The sequence below is a fragment of the Cryptomeria japonica genome, chromosome 7 (assembly GCF_030272615.1).
Source record: "Cryptomeria japonica chromosome 7, Sugi_1.0, whole genome shotgun sequence".
NCBI classification, from domain to species: domain Eukaryota; kingdom Viridiplantae; phylum Streptophyta; class Pinopsida; order Cupressales; family Cupressaceae; genus Cryptomeria; species Cryptomeria japonica.
This window is the reverse complement of record NC_081411.1, coordinates 406,039,113-406,048,082: the sequence shown is the minus strand read 5'-3', so window position 1 is coordinate 406,048,082 and position 8,970 is coordinate 406,039,113.

The following is an 8,970-nucleotide window of genomic DNA, read 5'->3' as shown; positions in this document are numbered from 1 at the left end:
CCAAATTTATCAAAAAACCTTCTCTGTTAGCAGCATTAAGAGAATGAATATTCTCATGCACAAGAATAATAGAGTCCAAAATCTGGCTACCAGGGACAAATCCTTTTTGCTCCTCTGAGATGATGAAGGGGAGAATAGCCAGAAGTTTGGAAGTCATAAATTTAGAGATAATCTTATAAAAGGAGTTACAAAGACTTATTGGTCTGAATTTTCCCATGGAATCAGCCCCAGCCACCTTAGGGATTAGGGAAATGAAAGTAGAATTGATTTCCTTAAGGATTCTTCTCGCTCCAAAAAATTCTTTAACAACATTGACTGTATCTTTCTCCATAATATGCCAATATTCCTGAAAGAAGAACATGGGAAAACCATCTAGTCTCGGAGCCTTATCCCCTTGAAAAGAAAAAATAGTTTTTTTAAATTTCCTCAAGAGAAGGGATAGCAGAAAGAGCCTTATTTTGGTGAGGTTCAATAATCTTGGGAATGTTATCAACGAGGTCCTATTGCTTAGCAATGTCAATCTCCCTACTACCAGTGAGGAGTTGAGAGAAGAACCTAACAACTTCATCCCCAATGTCATCATCTTTAACAAAAATTTTGTCCTCAGCAATTAGTCATGATATTCTGTTAGCATCTTTATGTTTCATGGAGGTAATGTGAAAAAATTTAGTGTTCTTATCCCCAGCTTCCAACCAGATAGACCTAGATCTTTATCTCTACTAAATTTCCTCCCTAGAAATAATGTTGTGAAGTTTGACTAAAATCTCATCTTCTTTAGCCTTGGCATACTTATCATAACCATCTTTTTGTATTGAGTTTTCGATCTGTTCTAATTCCTCATTCAGCTTTTTTTTATTTATTTAAAAATATCATCAAAACCCTTCTAATTTCAGATCTTAATGTTATCTTTGATGTTTCTAAGTTTTTTAGCAACTTTGTACATAGCAGATCTATTCACATCAATATTCCACCAATTGGCAATGAATTTTTTCAAATATGGATGAGATATTCACATCTTCTCAAACCGGAAAGGAAAACACTTTTTACTCTTAACAGACTCAACAACAAAAGAAATGGGATAATGGTCTGAGCCACTTCTATTGATAACTGACAAAGAACATCTATGAGAAAGGATCCAATCATGAGTGAATAGGGATCTATCAAGCCTTACCTGAATGAGGTCTTCTCCATCCCTTTGGTTAGACCAAGTGTAAGGGGCTCTAGTAAGATCAGTATCAATCAAGGCATTAGCATTGATGAAATCCATCAAGTTAGTTCTGCTATCTAGCTGAGCTTGAGTTCCTCCAAATTTGTCAATTCCTTGTAACGGAGTGTTGAAATCTCCCATCAACAACCAGCTATCTTGGGAAAAAAAACTTCTTTTCAACTAGATTTTATCCTAGAATTTACTCCTAGCAGCTTTGGAATTTGAGGCATAAATGTTAGTAGCCACCCATTCCTTTCCTTCAGTGATACTTTTAACATTCATTCATATAATATTACCATTTTCATCAATGATAGCTCCTAAAATAGTTTTCTTGTTCCTAAATATAGCCACCCCACCTAAAGCCCCATTCGAACTACTACCATAGACCCCACCATGTTTGAAGACATTTAAATTCTCAACTTTTTCCTTACTCATTTTGGTTTCCTGAACCGGGATGATATCCGACTTATGTTCTCTAATAAGATTTCGTAATATATCCTGTTTGTTGAGATCATTTAGGCCTCGAATGTTCCAGGATATTGCCTTCATTTGGAAACCTGATAACAGGATCCCTGTATAGTTCACTGCGTTCCATCAGCTATGTTTTGTTTACTCTCCTGGTCCCTATGCCATTTCATGGGTTTATGACCCTACGGATTTAGAAAGACCAATATCTACCTTAGATCTGGTCCTAGTTTTAACCCCATTAGAGAGTCCTATCTTCTTATTTTTCTTTTTTCCAACCCCTATAATCTCTTCCTCATGTTCATCTAGTTGTTCAACTTGCATATTATTCCACAGTTCTCCTCCTTTCTAGGATGAAGTGGGCGTTTTAGCTCCAACATTCTGAAATAAAGAATTTAGGTTACCCTGAGGTGATCTGAACTTATTCTTCGTTTCAAAAATCACTTCAGGTCCTTCAAAGTCATTTGGGAAAACTTTTTTACTTTTTATTTTTGAAACTTGAATGTCCTCATCTTGGGATTCATTCATATCATCAATCTCACCTTCTTCAAGAATCTCTTCTATAACTACATTCTCTTTCTCGTGAGTCTGTAAAACTTCAAAAACATTAACTGTTTTGATCACAAATCCATTATTTTCAACCTTATTATCTACCTTCAGAAGAGGAACCTTAAGAGGACTAACTTTCCTATCATCTTGTATTATGTCTTTTGGGTTACTAGGACTTGCACTACCTACTTAGACTCTACTATCCTCCTTAAAGTTAATCTTCTCTCTCCATACCTTTTTGTGAAGATTATTAGTCTTTAGAGGTTTTTTGGGGTTACTAGGACAAGCCTTAGCACAGTGTCCAACTTTCTTATAGGAAAAGCACACAAAGGGGAGGGACTCAAACTCTATAGTCTGTTCCCATACCCCATGTTTGGAGCTTATATAAATAGAACTGGGAAGATCCATATTCTGAGAGACATTGACACAGATTCTCACATATACCAGTCTCTTACAAGCTGCTGTCATAGGATCTATTGCAACAAGCTCCTCAAAGGAGTTAGCAATACCTGAAAGAACATGCTCGACCTAGAATTCAAGCGGCAAGCCGAGCAGCCTAACCCAGACTGGGGTAGATTCAAAGAAGGACTCTTTGAGTGCCATATTTGTGGACCATTTCCTTAGGGATAATGAAGATTTACCAAACATCCATGGTCCACCGCTCAAGGTCATTTCCAGATCTTCCCCATAGGAGAAAGAGAAGACAAAAAAGCCCCTTGATAGGGCAGAAACATCAACCCGACCTTTCAGCCTCCATTTTCTCTTAACAAAGGATCTAACATCCTCAATATTGGGTCGTGGTCCAACAAACTTTCCCACTAGAGAAAAGGCCATTAAAGATATACTATGATTGATGACCACATCTAGAACTGCAATAGAAAATTTACTAGCTTTTCTATCAGAAATGTCTTCCACAGAGGGGAAGGACGATTTACTAGTGGGTTTGTTTGCAAAAAGGTTATACCAAGGTTTGAGAGCCTTCACCTCAGTCGTCTTTTCTAGTCAGCTTTCATGCCCTCGAGACCCGATTTTGAAGAATCTTTCATATTTTCATGGCTAGGAGGAGGGTCCCGATGTCATGAGACCCCATCTAGACTCCCATGCTCATCATCCACTACTTGTCCTTGTGTTGCAGAGGCAAAAAAACTAGAGTAACCAGCTATGTTGTTCACTCCATTCACAAAATTCAAATTCCCTTCTATCTACATTGTTCCCTCTATTCGCAAAATTTGTTATTTGAAATGTTTTTACAACATATGTTTACAATAAATAGAAGAGAGATATTATATCAAATGTTGCTCAAGTGTCGTGTTATTGACACCTACAGAATACACTTTTCTGCAACCCACTTTTTTTACTCTATGTTCCATACTACTCTATTTTTACAAAGCTTCTATCTATTCACTCCTCCAACACCCTATCTCATCAATATTTTCAACTTCTAAAAAAAATTTACTTAATGGCAATCTGCATACAACCTGATTTCTCCCTAGAACAAAAATGAATAAATTAATCTTCTCAACCTCTGAGAAATCCAATTTGCCTATTGATTTGATCTTCTAAACATTCTATTCAGATAACTAGTCGTCAATAATAAATAATACCCTTGGAAACATTATCAAATTAGATTGTATCTTTAAGCATGGATTACTATTTTTAGTAATCTTGGATTTTGCATTTCATTCAAAGATTTTCATATCATTTTGGAGCTCCTCCACCTTTTGCAGTATATATCTGCATTAAATGTTAGTGTCTCTTCATCTTTGTCTGAAAGTACCACAATCTTTGCACTCAGATTTCATATTTCATGTAGGCCCCCATTCAAAAAAGAAATCACTAACTCCATAATTTCTCAACATTTATTTCATATCTTGTTTCTATTTTGACTGAAAGATTTTCTTTTGATAAATGTCCACTTGGCTTTATAAATCAATGAAACATTTTCCTCACAAAGCATATACATGTCACTCTACCACTTGATGAATGGTGGGACCCATTTACATCATCATCTACACACTAAAAATTCTATGCCTTAATTAAATCCATGTTGGATTTGCAGGCTGCATTGATGTGTTTCGCAGGTCGCATAACTTACGTATTATATGCATCATGGAACAACCCAAACCTTCCTTCATGCGGGATGGCAAGATAACACATTTTCTATTGATTTCATTATCTCACATCGCTTTGGTGAGGGCCTTCTAACCCGTGTGGGATGGTGGGGCACCTCTATCCTTCTTAACATTCTTACCCCACATGATCATCACCTTTCTCTTTTACACACCGTGGGATGGTAGGGAACATCGTTTGCCTTGCATAAATATTATCCCTTGGGGTTATCTTACACATGCATAACATGTTGTGGGATGGCGGGATAACCTCACACCTTTGCCTTCTTGTTATCATGTAGGGCAGTCTTTTACTATGCACTTTGGTCACAGAAAAGATGGGGTACATAACATTTCATGTTATGGACTTCTCTATCATATTTTAGTGATTATCCCACAAAGTCCTTTTCCTTAGGTATTTCTTATTTCGAGATGGTTGGGTGACTAAACCATCATATTATTGACTTCATCTGCCACAATGCAGCATTACCCTGCATGGCCACTTATCTTCAATTGTTCATGTTGTGGGATAGCGGGGCTTGCATAACCGCCATGTTATTGACTTCCTCATAGACCAACTCCACCCTTGCCAGGAATTGAAGATAGTCACATTGAAACAAAGGATTTTAGTATGATCGAAAGCGACAACCAATGGGCAAAAGGGTCTTGGCAAAAGGAAAACTCACACTGAAATAGATGATCTCACTAAGATATAAACACAATTATGCTGAAAAAGTCCCTATAAAGTATTTTTAACATTTCTCAACTTGTAGCTTATAGTGATAACATGTGTGTTATTGACAACTACAACTTATATTCCCTATAACTAAATGCGACTAACATAGTGTGTTATACACAACTGTAGCTAACTTTCGCTAAGTCAGTCCTGATTTCACAATACATTTTCAACACAATTTCTTGTGTTCTCCTTGTCTATTTTCATGCTCCAATTACACACTTCAATAATTCCTCTTGTATCTCTTTGTGCATATAACACGGTGTGTTATAGAATGTTGCAACAACACTTTTGCCAACCTGTCAATGTGATCTCAATATGTCCCTCCACTGCATCTTTTTAATTATTAACATCAATGACAATCTAATTCCAACAATCTCCTCCTCTAGAATTGATGTCAACATAGACCAGGCATTTCTTTTATCCCCCTTTGACAACAATGGAAAAGGGCCTGACAAACAACACACTTAGACTTGTTCTTCTCCCCCTGTGACCATCTCTGCATGCATAAATCTGGATTTCCAGTACTATCTAAATATGTAGATGAACCATTATTACAATATAAAAATTAGTGCCAATACTACTTACAAAAATTTCAGAACTCTCCCTGAGACAAGCATGAGGTTCAAGGACAAGAAGTGCAAAACAATATACTCCCCTTGAACCAGAAACTACGTAAAATTGGTTTAAGTACTCAAGGAAGGTGGAACTACACCCAAATTTTGTCTCAGATATTCATAGTTATCTTTTGGTAGTGGCTTAGTAAAAATATCAACTACTTTTTCACCAATACACACATATTCAACCTTTGCCTCTTTCTCTGCAAACTTTTCCCTAAGAAAATGATACTTAATGGCAATGTGCTTTGTCCTTGAATGCATGATAGCGGTCTTTGATATATTTATAGAACTTGAATTGTCTCACATGATAGAGATGGGATCTAAAAACTCTACCTGAATGTCTTTGAGGGTTTGCTTCATCCATAATACTTGTGAGCAACATGTAGCAACTGCAATGTATTCATCTTTAACAGTTGATAAAGAGACTAACTCTTGTTTCTTGTTGTATCATGAAACCAATCTATCTCCCAAGAAGAAATCTCCACCACTGGTGGTCTTCCTATCATCTACACAACCTTCCCAATCAGCATCAGTATAGGCTTGCAAAGTAAAATTTTATTTCTTTGGGTACCATAAGCCGTGATTGAGTGTTCCCTGTAGATACTTGAATATTCTCCCCACTGCATTGACATGTGATTTCTTAGGAGCTTCTTGGAATCTTGAAACCATGTACACTGCTTGAACTATATCTGGCCTTGATGTTGTTAGATATAAAAAAACTCCCAATCATTGATCTATACAAAGTCTGATCTACACTGGGTGACTCATCATCCTTAATTAGTTTGCATGTAGTCACCACAGGTGTACTCAGTGGCTTGCTATCCTCCATTTGAAACTTCTTCAACATGTCCTTATCATACTTGGTTTGAGAAATAAAGATGCCCTTATCTAATTGATAAATTTGCAAACCAAGAAAATATGACAACTCCTTAAGTAAAGAATTCTCAAACTGAGATTGCATTTGATCGACGAATTCCTTTCATAAGACATCTTTATTTCCTAGAAAAATAATATCATCTACATATACAACCACTATGATCATAAGATTTCCATCTAATTTGATATACAAGTTTCTATAACACACCCTTTTTTAAATCCTTGCTTATGTAAGTACTTATCCAACCTAGAATACCATACTTTAGGCATCTGCTTCAGACCATACAATGTTTTTTCTCAATTTGCATACAAAGTTCTCATCTTCATGTAGCTAACAACCTTCAGGTTGCTCAATATAGACCTCTTCTTCAAGATTTCCATTCAAGAATACAAATTTGACATCTATTTGATATACTTTGTATTTTTTATAGGCTGAGAATGCTAATAACATCCTTATAGATTCAACCCTTACAATTGGTGCAAATGTTTCTTCAAAATCTATGCCCTCTCCCTAAAACATATCCCTTGCATACAAGCCTTGCCTTGTTCCTTATTACCTTTCCTTCTTCATTCATCTTGTTCATGTAGACCCACTTAGTTCCAATAACATTCTTGTCTTTTGGCCTAGGAACCAAATCTCAAGCCTTGTTCTTCTCTATTTGCTGCAACTCTTCTTCCATGGCCTTCATCCAATTCTCACTCTTGTTGGCCTCATCATATGTCTTGGGTTCCATTTCTGTCATAAGACATAAATTTACTTGTTCATTGTTCTTTTCTCTACTTCTTGTTTGCACACCATCATTCTTGTTGCCTATAATTTGATCCTTAGCGTGATTTTTCTGAACATACTTATTTGGAGCTTTTATTGGTGCATCTTCCTCTTTTTCACTTTTAGATCATGCTTCATCTTCCATATATGGTTCCTCACTCTGATTTACTATATTTTTCCTTACTTTGTGCATATCCTTATTAATTATAACATTCACACTCTCAACCACTCTCCTCAATATTTTGTTGAAATATTTATAAGCCTTGTTGTGAGTAGAGTACACCAAAAGGATTCCTTCATCACATCTTGACTCAAAAATACCTAATCCATCCTCATCTCTTTTGATAAAGCATTTACTACCAAGCAACTTGAACTACTTGATTGAAGGTTTTGTATCCTACCATAACTCATAAGGTTTTTGTTGTTCACTCTTAGTTGTACTTTGTTTAATATATATACAAAGGTATGGACTGTCTCTTTCCAATATACATCAGACAAATTTGCTTCATTTAACATTGTTCTTGACATCTCTTTGACTATCATGTTTTTCCTTTCCACAAAATCATTTTGTTGTGGTGTCTTAGGGAGGACTATTTTATTCTTATTTCATGTCTCTCACTATAGTCTTCAAATTAATTGGATGTGAACTCTCCTCCATGATCTGATCTCATAAATTTCATCTTGTAACCACTTTCCTTTTCAACCATCTTTCTAAAGATTTTGAATCTTTCAAAGGCTTGAGATATGTCTTGTAGAAAGGTGACCCATATCATTCTTGAGAAGTCATCAAGTATTTCTCATCATTTAGAACCCTCATTCTGGTTGGCCCACACAAATAAATGTGTACAAGCTCTAGAGGCCTTGTAGTTGAATACTCTTTTGTGTTAAATCTAACTTGTGTTTGTTTTCTTTGGCATTCATCATACAAAGTGTTTGTTGGCTTGATTATTTGTGGTATGTTCCTTAAATATCCTCTCTTGCTGACCTTAACAAGATTATCAAAATTTATGTGACCCAATGTTCAATGCCACAACCAAATCTCATCAACTTGTCCCATCATACATTGAGATTCAAAACACTCCTTAAGGTTGTATACATTTCCATCTATCCTTTTGCCTTCAAAAACAAGCTGTTCATTTCTCTCCTTTCTAATTTGACATCCTTTTGACTCAAATGTAAACTTGTATCCTTTGTCACACATTTAACTTACACTCAAAATATTGTATTTTAGACCTTCCACATAATATACATCATGTGACATCCTTTTGACTCAAATGTAAACTTGTATCCTTTGTCACACATTTAACTTACACTCAAAATATTGTATTTTAGACCTTCCACATAATATACATCATGGGCTTTCAGCTTTCCATCTATTCTTAGTGTACCTTTTCCTTTAATTTTGATTGAAGAGTTGTCTCCAAACCTCACAGAACCACTAATCTAGTCTTCTATTTTGTTAAATTTCTTCTTATCACTAGTCATGTGATTGGAGCAGCCACTATCTACTACCCATAAATTCTTTCTTTCTACACATAGAGTAGTTTGGACAATCAAACTTGACTCGACTTTGTCCTTTTCTTTTTCTACCCAAACTTGTTTTGATTATTTCTTCTTCTCTATTGTCACATTTTGATATT